The following is a 14,325-nucleotide window of genomic DNA, read 5'->3' on the forward strand; positions in this document are numbered from 1 at the left end:
AAGAGTAAACCGTGACTGCCTCTCATGGTTTACGTTGAGCTCTTCTTGCATGTAAACCTTTGCTGCCAGCCACGGTTTATGTGTAACCTGGAAGCCGTGGTTGGCTCCCACGGATTATATAGAAAGTGAAACAAGACATTCACGAAACAAGTTTTCAATTGTTGTAGTCAGGTAAAGGTTTCAAACATTTATTTTATATAGGTAAATTGCCCTATTATTTTTAAATAGCAAATATAAAAATTAATTATTTTTATTTGTGCAACAAACTTAACGGTTAACACCTAATTAAATGTAAAAGTATACACGTTAAATTATTTTAAATTTTAGATAACGAATGTTAAAATTAATTATTAATAAAAAATTAGACTTTTCATATAAAAATAATAACTAAAAATCTTATTATTTGATTTTTTATCTACAGATACTTTTTTTCGTAAAAGTAGTTTGATTTTATAAATCTTTTGTGTCGTGTATAATCTGTACTATCAGAACAAAGTATACCGTAATTTTAAAAAATTTATATTCTCATAATGTTATTACGAGTAAAAATACTAGTTAATATATAAGCAAAAGAATTTGCATGTTTTAACTTTCAAGTAATCTTTAAAATAAATTCAAATTCCATTTAGATAATTTATTTGATCAAATCAAACTTTATAATTTAATTATCAAAATAATAATTAAATAATAATTTAAAATATATTAAAGTACTTATAAATTTTAAACACAAAAAATCAAACTAAATTTGCCAATTAAAATTACTATTTAACAAAAATTCTCAAAGACATGATAACATGAAGTAATTATCATAATAGTTGGACGCCAAAAAAAATTTCAATATTATTTTGTTATTATATTTTATTATTAACAAATATTAATAATTATAACCATAAATAATGATCATATTGTGAGTCAATTTAATAATCATATTTATATGTGTATAATTTAATAAATAAGGTACATTAATTTTTTTAATGAAAATTATTATTATTATTAACTATCTAAATTATTAATATTTTTTAATAAATTCTAAAATGTTTATTTCTCACCTTATTATCCATATCATTATGATAAAATCTACGTGAAATAATTACATAAATTGTTAAAATATGTTTAATAGCAATATATAATTTATATATATGAAAATATATGAAAAATACGTATGTATTTAGCATTTTTTTTTGCCACGCTACACTTTTTTTATCATCTAACACATTTTACGTTCATTAAGAGGGTTAATTTTGTCCTTCAAATTTCACTACACAACAAATTTGTCTAAAGCTACTTGTTAGTACAAAGGAATATCATATTTCACTATTTCGAGTGCCATTCGAGATAATTTTCCTATACTATATATTCAATGTCTACTTCATGCCTTGAACCTCAGAACCATGTTCCAACTCAAACCGCAGCTCCCTGGTAATCTTTGGTTTTCTTCGTGCTATCTTTTTTTTTTTTTTTTTTTTTATCTATTTTGTGTTTTCAATACATATATGAAAAGTCAATTAACTAATTCATACAAAACCAACGCAACTTTATTTTCTTTTACTATAATCATACGTGATATCTTTTATTTTTGTTTTTATTTTTATAGATGGATTTATATTTTATACAATATTGACTTTGGCTTGATGATTGAGATTCAATCACATTGAATCATTAATTTTTAGTGTTACGATTTTTTAGGAATTTGTATATGATAGTTTAGGAGCATTATTATGTAATATTTTGTCGAATTCACTATTGCAAGATGTAAGACCCAAAACTTTTGAAAAGTCTTATTATGATCAAGTCTCAAATTATATAGTTATTTATAGCCTTAATTTCGGAAATTATTTTTATTAAAGATAATTAAGGCAAGTTGTGATTTATTGAATTTGGGACAAGTTATGATTTATTATCCAATTTGATAATTATTGGATTATTTTCTATAATTATATTATAAAGTTGGTAGTTGTGAACTAATAAGAATTTTTATATGATTCGGATTAAATAATTAATATTTTAAATATTAATACTGTTACTTTGGAAAATAAAGGGTTTAATTATATTATTTCTAATTATTTTGATTTGGGCATTTTATGGAAAATAATTTGTAAGATTGATGAGCAAATAGTACTTTTCTATATAAAATTAGTGCTGGATTTAATTTGGGTTTCAATTACTACATTATTCCCAATTTCATCTGAAATTACTAAAATGTCCCTAACCCTAATTTTTGAAAATGAAACCCTAACCTTGTAAACCATAACCCGACCCGGTTTCCCCCAACTGCTGCAGCCCCTCTCTTCTAACAGCAGCAACAACACTTTCCCTTTCCTCAAACCAATACACTCAGCAACAACAGCAAATCTTCCCCCCTTCCCCCAACAGATCGCAGCACACCCGGCTTTCCATTTCCACGAAAGAAAGGAACTGAGGCAGAGAAGGAGAGGGAGATTGAGTTACGGCTGAGGAGAGGCGGAAGAAAGCTCACCGTGTTGCCGTCACCTCGCCGCCGCGCCAACGCGTCCTACCGTCGCCGCCGTTGATAGCCGAAGGGAGAAGAAGGATCTGTTCGCGCCGTCACCACGTGGTTGCTGAGCCGTGTCGTCGCTGCCATTGCCAACTGGTCCTTGGAGCCTGAGCCGCGCCTCTGTCACCGAACCAGAGGAGATCATCCTTGCTGAGTCGCCGCCATCTTGCCTCTGTCGGCGAGCACGAAGAGAGAGGGATGTAAGAGTTTGCATAGCAGAGAGAGGCAGAGCGCGACAGGCGAGACCATCACTGCCTAGGTCATCGTCTAAACTCGTCATCGCCAGTCGCGTCGTCGCCGTCTCTGTCCAGCGCGGCCGCAGATGATGGGTCGCCGGGAACCGCCACTGAAGTCGTGTGGTCGTCATCCTTGCCAACAGCGAGAGAGGAGCAAGATGAATCCTTCTGTCTCCGTTGTTCTGGTCTGCTGAGAAAGGGAAGATGATGCCTTTGTACTTCACGCGTCGCCAACGAGCACGGAGAAGAGAAGCTGTGTCCGCATCAGTGCCGTTTGAGGGGCTGTGCTTGGCCGCCGTTGTACCGCCCTGCTTCACCATGGTTGAGCTCTGTCACTCCCTGCTCTTTGGGCTTGTGATGTTGCGGGAATCACTACAGGAAGAGGAGCAGGCTGAGTCACCGTGATTTGGGCTGTCGGGAGTGATTATGTGACTTTCGGGATCACCGCCGGAGCTCCGGGCTGAGCTTCTGGCACTTGAGACCCTGCTGCCACCGTGTTCCACCGCCGGTAAGATTTTTGAGTTTGGTTTCTGTTCTGTTGGAATTTCGGAAAGGTTAACGCCGCGTGGTTGTTACAGTTACCGTCACCGGTGTTTTTGCTCGCGATTGTCACTTGGGGTTACTGACGGAGCCACTGCCGGATTGATAGGGAGCTGCGGCTGCTTCATTTTGTTATTTCAGTGAGTATTTTGATTTTCGAAAGCCCTACGTTAGTGTCCCGTACGTGTATTAAAGCCTTTACGGTATTAATGATCTTAGAGTTTAGTAACTAAGGTTGCTTGTTGTAATTTAGAGCTGTTTATGCTGCTGCGAAAATGTGTGGGGCTGTGCTTTGAAGCTGCCTTTGATTTCGAGTTGAGGCGAAAAGAACTTATGAGGCGTTTGGATTATGGATTTGCGTTTTGAGGTAGGGGCGCTTTCCAAAAATTATGTTTTAAGTATTGAAATTATTACATATGGATACTGTTGTGAGATATTGTGTATTTGGTGATTGTATCTGCCTTATGTGTTATTTGATTGACTCGAGTGATTATGGATGTTGGTTTGGTTGAATTGTTGTGTGGCTTTGTGAAATGTAATGTTTTGAAGTGATTCTTTAAAGATTTGAAATCTGAGTTTAATCCGTTGAGAATTTATTTGATTTGAGTCAATTATTTGATGATGTGAAAAGTCGAATGCACTTTTGAATTCAGCCTAGTTTACTTTAATTGACTTGATCTTGGACAAATGATTTGTTACTGAACCGTTTCTTTAAAGCTTTGGAAACGAGTTAAATCGGTTGATATTGAGTTGATTTTGAAATGGTTTTCTTGAGATAAGCCACTGAGGCGACTGTTGGATTTAGCTTGCTTTGAATTGATTTCTGGTTTTGAGCTGTTGAAAAGGAATGAGAAACGGTTTAGTTGGGACCCGAACCGGGTGGCAAAAGTCCAAGTTTTAGGGTAGGTGCTGCCAAAATTTCTACAAAATCCTAGTCTTGTTTGAAAAGTTATTTAAAAAGGATTGGATTTGAGAAGTTGTATTATTTGATTTATTAAGAGAATAATTATATTTTCAAGCTTAATTTATTTAGTGAACTTTATGCCTCGAGTTTGACTTATTTAGAAATGAACTATTTTTACCATTTGAATCACTGAAGGAAGAATGGTACTCTAATATTGATTTCAATATAAAAAGGAGCTTTTAGTGATTTCAAAGGAATCTAGACTTTTGATTGAGTAATTAAGTTTGAGGCATTTTGGAAGAGTTAGAAAAATGGGTTCCAAAAAGAAACCTGAAAGTGGTTTGATTCAAATGAACCAGTTCCTTTTCAAATGAGTTGATTTTTGGACCGGGTTGGAACTTGTTATTTTGTATGGTCGGTTTCATAATAAATTCAGTTTTATTTACTTGAACCGAGAATCCATGATTTTAAGAGTTTCAATGAATTTTAAGGAATTGATATAGGTTGACCTTCCCTAAAGACTTGGGACTCTGCCGAGAAACTTTGTTATAAAATCCCATTGTTGGATGGATGATTTTGAATGTTTCAAAATGAATCTTTAACTTTCCATGGTTTTGGAAGTTTTGGAAAGAGAATGCCGAGAACGACTTTGTTTTAAAAAGGGAACTCACTTTGAGTAAAATTGGCTTATGAGCCTGAGATGATTTGAGAAATGAGATCTTTAAAGCCAAGGCTGAAAAGAGTTGAAATTTGATTTCAAAGTGAAATGAATTGAGAAAATGATTTATGGCTTAAATGCCGATTTCATGAATTTGATGATTTTGAATGTGGAAGTGCTGTTTTGTTGTGAGCCAGAATGGCTGTGTATGATTATGAATATTGGCTGGTTTTGGATTGAACCGTGAGCCGGATGGCTGAGATGGATGTTGATCCATGATTGAGAATGAAAGCATTTATGCTGAGATATTGATAAGTTGTGATGTTGCACTTCCACTATCGGAGATAAGAGTTTTCCTGGGAGGAAGCAGTGGCTAGCCACCACGTGCTCCAGGTTGAGACTCGAAGCTCTTTTTACCCTATGTCGTCAGTGTGGCCGGGCACTGTGAAAGCCCCGGATGAGCTCACCCCCATAAATATTCACCAGTGAGGGTGATGGATATGGATCATGATTATGATCAAACTTATATTGAGTATAACTCGAGTTGGAGAGACACGACATATGGACAGTCCAATGGTTAGCTACCAGGACTTGTCGGATTGGCTCTATAACCGACAGATGATATCATCAGCCACTAGGGACAGGCATGCATCATATGCATTTATGTGACATTGGTTGGGTGTGCATATTATACTTGGTTTGCCTATGTGATTAATTGCTAACTGTTCTACTTGTAATAACTGTTTGTTTGTGCTTGAACTTCCTATCTGTGTTTGCATCTGGGACTCTGTTGGATTGTGGTGATTGGTTGTTGGTTGGATTGTTTGGGCCTAGGGCCGTGGTTGAATTGAGATGGACCAATGATTGGTTTCGGTTTTGTATTTTTGGTTTGGAAAAGTATGAAATGCTAATTTGGTTCAACATGGTTAAACCTTTTTGAAAGGCTTTTGAGTCTTTGAGAATTGAATGGTTCCTCTTTTAGAAAAGATTTCCGACTTTACTTTCATTGTAAACCGTTGTTTTTGAAAAGAGGCATGAGACGATTATTAATCACTGGTGCGGTTATCTCCATGTATCCTATTACAGTAATTCCCAAAAATCCTCTACTGAGAACCCTTTCGAGGATGATGTTCTCACCCCCCTATATTTTTTCCCTTTCAGGATATGGGCGCAGAAGTCACAAAGAATTTATTTAGTTGTTGTTGAAATGCTCTGTATTGCTTTAGATTATTATTTATACCCTCGCCTTTATCTTGAGATATTCTGTAAGAGGGATAGGAATTGTATTGTCTAATTCTTGTAATATTATATATATATATATATATATATATATATGTGTGTGTGTGTGTGTGTGTGTGTGTGTGTGTATATATGGATGTACTCTTTATGAGCTTTTGTAAGTTGTATGGTATTCTGTGAATGTACGTTATCGAACGAAACTATTCTTTTTGGATCGGTATTGCGGTTTAAAGTTTTAACAGGCTCATATTTTAGTATTAAATAGTATAAGTGTCGTCGTAATGTCCGAGCTATCAGAGTCGCGCAGCCGGAAGCGTGAGCTTTGGTAGTTAGGGTGTTACACAAGAATCATGTACGTTATTATAAACTTCATATTACTGTACGTTATTATTATTATTTGCTTTCTTTTACCATTTTTTCTTCATATTGTTATTATTATTTGCTTTCTTTTCATATTGTCTCTGTCTTCATATTACTTTACGTTATTATTATTTATTTTTTATTTTTTATTCATTTTGTCATTATTATTATTAATTAATTTGTGATTTTTATTTGATTTTTTATCATAGTATTTTATTTTTATTTAGTGTGTTATTATATTCACGATTATTATTTATATTACAATTTATTTTATTAACATTATACATTATAAAATTTGATATAATTTATAATTTATATAGTATGGCTCCAAAACTAAATCCAAGAAGAGGTTCTAGTCAAGTAAATATTGAAAACGAAGATGCAACAAACGAAGGAGAAGTAGAAACTGTAAAAACAAAATGGGATGATTGGAATACTGAAATATTTTTGACTATCTGTGTGGAAGAGATACAAGATGGTAATAGACCTAATAAACATTTCAGCAAAATTGGTTGAAAAAATCTACAAAAAAAAAATTTAGAGAGAAAACAGGATTCCCATATGTGCATAGACAACTAAGAAATAGATGGGATGCTCTTAAATCTTATTTTCAATTATGGGCTAAATTAGTTGGACAAGAGACTGGTCTTGGTTGGGATCATGAGAAAAAAACAGTGTTAGCTTCTGAATCTTGGTGGACTGATAAAATTAAGGTATGTTAATTTTACATTATAAAATAATACAATAAGTTAATTTTATTTTTAAAATTTATTAGATATCTTTTATATTTATTCTTTTGCATATTTTAAACAGATTAATCCAGAATTCACTAAGTTTAAAAATGAAGGTCCTAAATCTTTAGATAGGCTTGAACAATGTTTCAAGGACATCGTAGCTACTGGTTATAGTGCTTGGGCACCATCAGAAGATCCAAATCCTGAAGAATTTAATCAGAACAATGAGGATTTCGAGAGTGGAGGTGACATGAATTATACAAATGAATTTATTGAAGAATACATTGCTAATTATATAGTTGTTCAAAGCCCTACTAGAGAGAAAAGAAGGAAGACTTCTAACAAAAAAGTTGAGAAACGAGCTGGAATAGTATCCAGATTACAGGACTCACTTGATCATATTTTGGTTGGTGTGGAGTCAAAAGTTGCAACTAAGGAAGATGATCCTTGCTCAATAGAAAATTGCATCAAGTTGCTATGCAAATTACCTGGCCTAGAACCATATAGTCCACAGTTCTATTTGGGAATTAGATTAATGGCTAAGCCACAATATAGAAAAACTTTCATGCATTGAGTGATGATCCTAATCAACAACTTGGATAGCTAGAATCTTTTAAATTGGATGACATGAACCGTCTCTAAACTTTATTTTTAATTTTTTTCTGCATGAATTCTTATTATCGTTATTATTGAACTTTAATTTAGTGACAATGTTATAATTTGTGTTCTGATTTTATATTTTGGAACTTTATTTAATAATGACATTGTGAATAGTATTTTTTGCTTTGTTATCTTATTTTTCATGTTAATTTAAATTATACAAGATGAGTGATTATGAAACATATAATAATACTGAATATGAAAAACATGAAAATGATTACAAATCAGCTGCTATATTAGCTATTTGTGGAGTTGCCAATTATTATTTGCGATATGTCCTCAAACAAGAGAAAAGGACTTCAAAACTATCAGGATATCAATGCCTATTAGAATTAAAGGAGGAGAATGAAATGCAATTTTTTGAACAATTTAGAATGAGAAAATCAGTGTTTAACCGTTTATGCAATGATTTGGTTCTCAATTATGGCATGAAATCCACACGAGGTGTTAGTGGAGAAGAAATGGGTGCAACATTTTTATACATGCTTGGGCAAGGAGCTTCTTATAGAATGTTAGAGGAGCAATTTCAGCATTCAAGTGAAACTTTATTTCATCAATTTCATCATGTTCTATCATGTGTGAAGAAATTGGCAAAAAATATTATTAGACCTATTGATCCTAGTTTTGGAGACACACCTAAATATAATATGGAAATTATAGATATTGGCCATATTTCAAAGATTGTATTAGAGCTATAGATGGTACGCATATAGCCATTCATGTTCACCGAGATGAGTAAGTGCGATTTATTGGTAGAAACGAAAATACTACAACAAACGTAATGGCTGTGTGTGATTTTAATATGTGTTTTACATTTATATGAGCTGGTTGGGAAGGTTCTGCACATGATACAAGAATTTTTATGGAGGCTCTTCGAACAAAAAAACTAAATTTTCCACATCCACCAGAAAGTTAGTTATGTCATTTAAGTTTATTTTGAGGTTACATTCATTTTTATGATAATATGTGACTTGATTTTTGTATATTTTTAATGTATTTTAGGTAAATATTACTTAGTTGATGCTGGTTATCCAACTTTTAAGGGATTCTTAGGACCTTATCGTCATACAAGGTATCATATTCCACAATTTAAACTAGCACCAAATTTTAGATCAAACAATGAAAAGTTCAACTATTGTCATTCAAGTTTAAGGACAGTAATTGAAAGGACTTTTGGAGTATGCAAAGCAATATGGAAGATACTACAAAACATGCCATTAAGAGTAAAATTTGAAACCTAACGTGATATCATTGTTGCGTGTTTCACCCTTCATAATTTTATAAGAATGATGGATTCTGATGACATAAGTATTTTGCAAAAGTTTGAAGATATTGTTTCGTTACAAGCCAATGAAGATGACGGTACTACTGTAAGAAATTGATCAACAAATTGTGAAATTAATGAATGGGAAGAACCAACACAAGATGTTCGGGCAATGGAAGAAATAAGAGACAATATAAGAGATCAATTATCGGATCAAATAAATTAGTATAAATAATTATTTTTCTTTTATTATTATTAATGAACTCTTTTATGATTGAATGTCCTTTTAAGTAATTTTATTATTATAAAAGTACTTTTGTATTTTTGTATCCAAACAATAACATCTTTTAAATAAGTACTTTTAACTAAAGTATCCAAACATAAAATCACTTTTACTTTTGTAAAAGATCTTTTAAAAAAAGATCATTTAAAAAAGATCTTTTTCGAGAATGGCGCCTAAACAAGACCTTAGTTAAATAATAAATTTCATTTTCCACCAAAATTTTTCTCTTTATCATAGTATTATTTTCGGTTCAAATCATTTAAGAAAGATCTTTTTGCCTTCCATTTATTTACAAAGGAAGAAAGAAAATAATACTAATCCCCCACTAATACCTTTGACTAATGTTGGTTTAAATTGGAAAGATTTGGTTTGATATTGACTACTAGCTATTATTAAATCATTACAAGAAAAATGGTCTGTTTTTTTGCTACGCTTCAAAAGTGTGGTTGTATGTCCACTTTTCGTCACATTTTAAAAGCGTGGCTATAGGGTTATACATACGGCCACACTTAAAAATATGACAATAAATAAAAGCGTGGCAAAAAAGCGTGCCAATAGATCGAGAAAAGCGTGGCAAAAGAATAATCGACACACTTTCAGATATGACCCTTTCAAAAGCGTGCTTGTAGCTTAAAAAACTTAGCAAGAAGCTATCATTATGCTTTTTTCAAATTTTCATCACGCTTTAAAAGTGTAGCAAAATCGTAGTTTTCTTGTAGTGAATTCATGAGATGCTTTAAACTTTTTAATTTGTAGCTCAATGTATTCTTGAGTGAGCCTATACCACTTATTCTTTTGAACATTTTTTCGAGTTTAAACTTAAACTCTCTTATTATGATTCCCAAAATAAGCCTAACCCACTCATGCTACTTACTTTCTATTTATATATCTCTTTGTTGTAATCAATTCCTAAAGTCAAGGTGCTCTCACTACAATATTTTGGGTCTATGGCCACGGTTTTTTTGGTCACGGTAAAAAACCGTGACCATAGACTCTCTATGGTCACGGTTTTTTAGGGTGACCAAAAAAAAAGGCTATGGTCACGGTTTTTTTAGAAAGGGTGACCATAGAGTACCTATGGTCACGGTTTTCTAAAAAAAGGTGGCCTAAAAGGGTCTATGGTCACGGTTTTGAGGGGTGGCCTAAATGGGTCTATGGTCACGGTTTTTTACGGTGACCAAAAAGGGTCTATGGTCACGGTTTTTCAAAAAAGGGTGACCTAAAAGGGTCTATGGTCACGGTTTTGGGGGGTGGCCTAAAAGGGTCTATGGTCACGGTTTTGGGGGTAGCCTAAAAGGGTCTATGGTCACGGTTTTGGGGGTGACCTAAAGGGGTCTATGGTCACGGTTTTTTACAGTGACCAAAAAAGAGCTATGGTCACGGTTTTTCAAAAAGGGTGACCTAAAAGGGTCTATGGTCACGGTTTTGGGGGTGACCTAAAGGGGTCTATGGTCACAGTTTAGAATGTGATTATCATCATTCTTAGATTTATTTTGTGATTATCATCATTTTGGAATGTGATTATGCTTTAAAAAAATTCATAAAATAAAACAGGTTACCATAGATAAGTTATGGCCACGGTTTAAGGAGGGGTGACCATAGATAAAATATGGCCACGGTGAAAACAGTGACTATAGATAAGGTTATGGTCACGGTAAAAAACCGTGACCATAGATAAGGCTATGGTCACGGTTTCAAGAAGGGTGACCATAGGGGCTATGGTCACGGCCAAAACTGTGACCATAGATAAGGCTATGGTCACGATTTTCAGGTGGGGTGACCATAGAGGCTATGGTCACGGCCAAAACTGTGACCATAGATAAGGCTATGGTCATGGTTTTGGGAAGGGGTAACCATAGAGGCTATGGTCACGGTTAAAATAGTGACCATAGATATGGCTATGGTCACGGCCAAAACCGTGACCATAGATAAGGCTATGGTCACGGTTTTGGGAAGGGGTGACCATAGAGGCTATGGTCACAGTTTTAGGTGGAGTGACCATAGACAAGGCTATGATCACTGTTTTAGGAAGGGGTGACCATAGAGGCTATGGTCACGGTCAAAACCGTGACCATAGATATGGCTATGGTCACGGTTTTGGGTGGAGTGACCATAGAGGCTATGGTCACGGCCAAAACCGTGACCATAGCTTTATCTATGGTCACGGTTTTATCGCGTGACCATAGATTAACCTATGGTCACGGTAAAAAAACGTGGCCTAAAGTGCCAGAATTTGAACATTACAACCGTGACCATAGAAACCGTGACCATAGATAAAAAAACCGTGACCATAGGTCTATGGCCACGAGAGAATAGGCCACGGCGGAAAAACCGTGACCATAGGTCAAAAACCGTGACCTTAGACCTATGGTCACCCTTTTCACTAGCTATGGTCACGGTTTTTCACCGTGACCATAGATCTTTTTTTTTGTAGTGTCTTATCGCTCATTTAGTTATTTTGATTTTCTCTTCTCCTAAATGTGCATTTGAAAGGGGCATTTTCTCCATCGCCTAAATTTCTTGGCTGCTAGGGCGTGTCAAGATTGTGGCATTGTCTTAGAAGGTGAAAGTGAAAGTGAAGATACAACACCTGAAACATATTTTTGAGTCTAGTAAATAATAATAACATTTTTGGTAATGATAAACATGATTTTAGTTGGATTGAAAGCCCAAAAATGTTTTGATGATTTAGTGTTGCAGACCCAAATATCATTGAACAGCCCAAACAGAGGAAACCAAGTATCTAAGCCGTAGCTACTTGGACCAAGCCTCTAGTCTAGCCCATTGCCATTTTTGAAAGGAAGAACATCTTCCTGCTAATGGTGCTATGTTGCTTCGAGTAAAGCACAAAGGAGAAATAAGGTTTCACTTTTTCACTAAGCATCAAAGAAGAAAAAGGTGTTTTACTTTTTCTTCAAGCACCAAATCAGAAGAAAGAAAAGGGAATCAAGGAAGCTATGTCAAATCAAAATTAACATGCACAAATTAGGTATTATCATAAGAGAAAATGTAAATTGTTTTTATTAACATGCAAGTCAATTACTTTCTAATTTCTCCTTCCCTCTGCACAACTATTTTGAGTAATATGAAAAAAGTGGTGGCTACTTTACTGTGAATTAAAGACTAATATTGAAACTTAGGGTCAAAGCACAAGGTTAATGGTTTTAATTTATCAAACCCATTAAGGACTTGTTATCAATGAAGCTGCTTTGCCTAACTCTGATTCTAAATTCCTGATTTTTTGGTCTGATGGAAGAAAAAGAAAGGAACCTTAGCTAGCTCAAGATTCAAGAAGCTGACTTTGTAAAGAAGCCCTAGGTGGGAAAATAGAACTCAATACAAAAAGAAAAATCATCTTCAGTTTTGCTCAAGGAGAGAGAACCCAAAAGCAGAGAAGAGAGAAACCTCACAAATCAAAGTTTGAAGTCTTGAAAGCATTGCACTTACATAAAAGGGATCATTATGTCAAGATGAATAGCTATATTTGAGAGTTCAAAATCTAGGTTAAGCTTATAGGGTTTGAGTTATTCAACATCATCTCCTTCATGGTTTATTATTGAAAATTCTGGATGTTTGTTGTATCTTTCTTTGTTTGTATTCAGTGGTAAAAGACATAAAAGTGAGACATTGAGAAAAAGCTATTTAGAGAAAAGGAAAAGAGAGGTATTTGGAGAGAAAAACCAAGATTTATGTCATGTATCTTTTGATTATATTTTTGTTTTGTATCATGTACCTGAGAGGTATTCCTTACTAAGTTTGGTGAGCACTTAGTGGCTGAAAATCTAGGGAGTAAACCTAGTCAAATCTAGCTTGGGTAAAAACTGGGTTTGTCCCAAATAGGATTGGGCTGAATCCTAGAAAAATTTGTGTATTTAATACTTGAAAAGATAGTGAAAATTCCACCATTGTTGTGGTGGAGACTGGATGTAGGTTGCATTGCACAAAGCAGCTGAACCAGGATACATAACTGTGTCATCTTCTTCTTCCCTATTCTAATTCTGTGTTTCACGAGTTATGAGACAAAATAAAATTGTCTCCTGCATAATTAATCTTGCAGTCTAAACAGAAGCAAAGTTTTGTTTTCTGGTTTGAAGATTTATTAGTCAAGATTAAAAGAATGCCATAGATTCAACTCCCTTCTCTAGGCCATCAAAAACCTTCAATTGGTATCAGAGCTTAGTACTCAATGATCAAGCTTCACAGCTTGGAGTAAAGGTCCAATGGCTAATAACTTGGGTGCAAACTCTGTGGCCTACACTCTTACTGAGTGTCAATCAAACAACAGGCTTCATTTCTTCAATGCGAAGAACTACACCTACTGGAAGGAAAGAATGCGGATCTTTGTTCAATCCACTGACTACAGTATATGGAAAATTATTGTGAATGATCCTTAAGTACCTACCAAGACAAGTGCTGAAGAACTGATGACTCCTAAAGAAGAAGCTGAATGGAATGATGAAGACAAGAAGAATGTGGAGTTAAATGTCAAAGCCATCGACAAGATGTACTGTGCTATCAGTTTCGAGAAATATTGATTCAGTGACCAACAAAAATATAAGGTGATAAAGCAGTTGGTCACAAAAATCGATCACTAATTTTAATATTAACGACCGATTTTTGCAAACAACATAAAAAAATAAACTGAAAAATTGTTAGTCTCTAAATTAGTGGCTAATGATAAAATTAGCAACCGATTCAGCAACTAACAAAAATATTAGGTCATAAAGTAGTTAGTCGCTAAAATCAATCACTAAATTTGTCATTAGTGACTAATTTAGTGACCAACATAAAAATTAAACTCAATGATATAAATACTCTCAGTTCCAAAATTCGGGTTTCAATTTCAGAAAAAACACAAGACACACACTATCTCTCTCTCCCGCTCTCGTTCAACCACTCTCACTCTCTTTCTCGCCGCCGCACGCCAATCGC

At 34.4% G+C, this 14,325-nt stretch overlaps 1 pseudogene; it reads left to right on the forward strand.

The window, feature by feature from the left end:
* The first annotated feature begins 8,325 nt into the window (after nt 1-8,325).
* Nucleotides 8,326-13,928, forward strand: LOC148578757 (uncharacterized; annotated as a pseudogene).
* Nucleotides 13,929-14,325: the final 397 nt, after the last annotated feature.

This window comes from Arachis ipaensis, chromosome B1 (genome assembly GCF_059453495.1).
Source record: "Arachis ipaensis isolate K30076 ecotype BB chromosome B1, ASM5945349v1, whole genome shotgun sequence".
In the NCBI taxonomy this organism is placed as follows: Eukaryota; Viridiplantae; Streptophyta; class Magnoliopsida; order Fabales; family Fabaceae; genus Arachis; species Arachis ipaensis.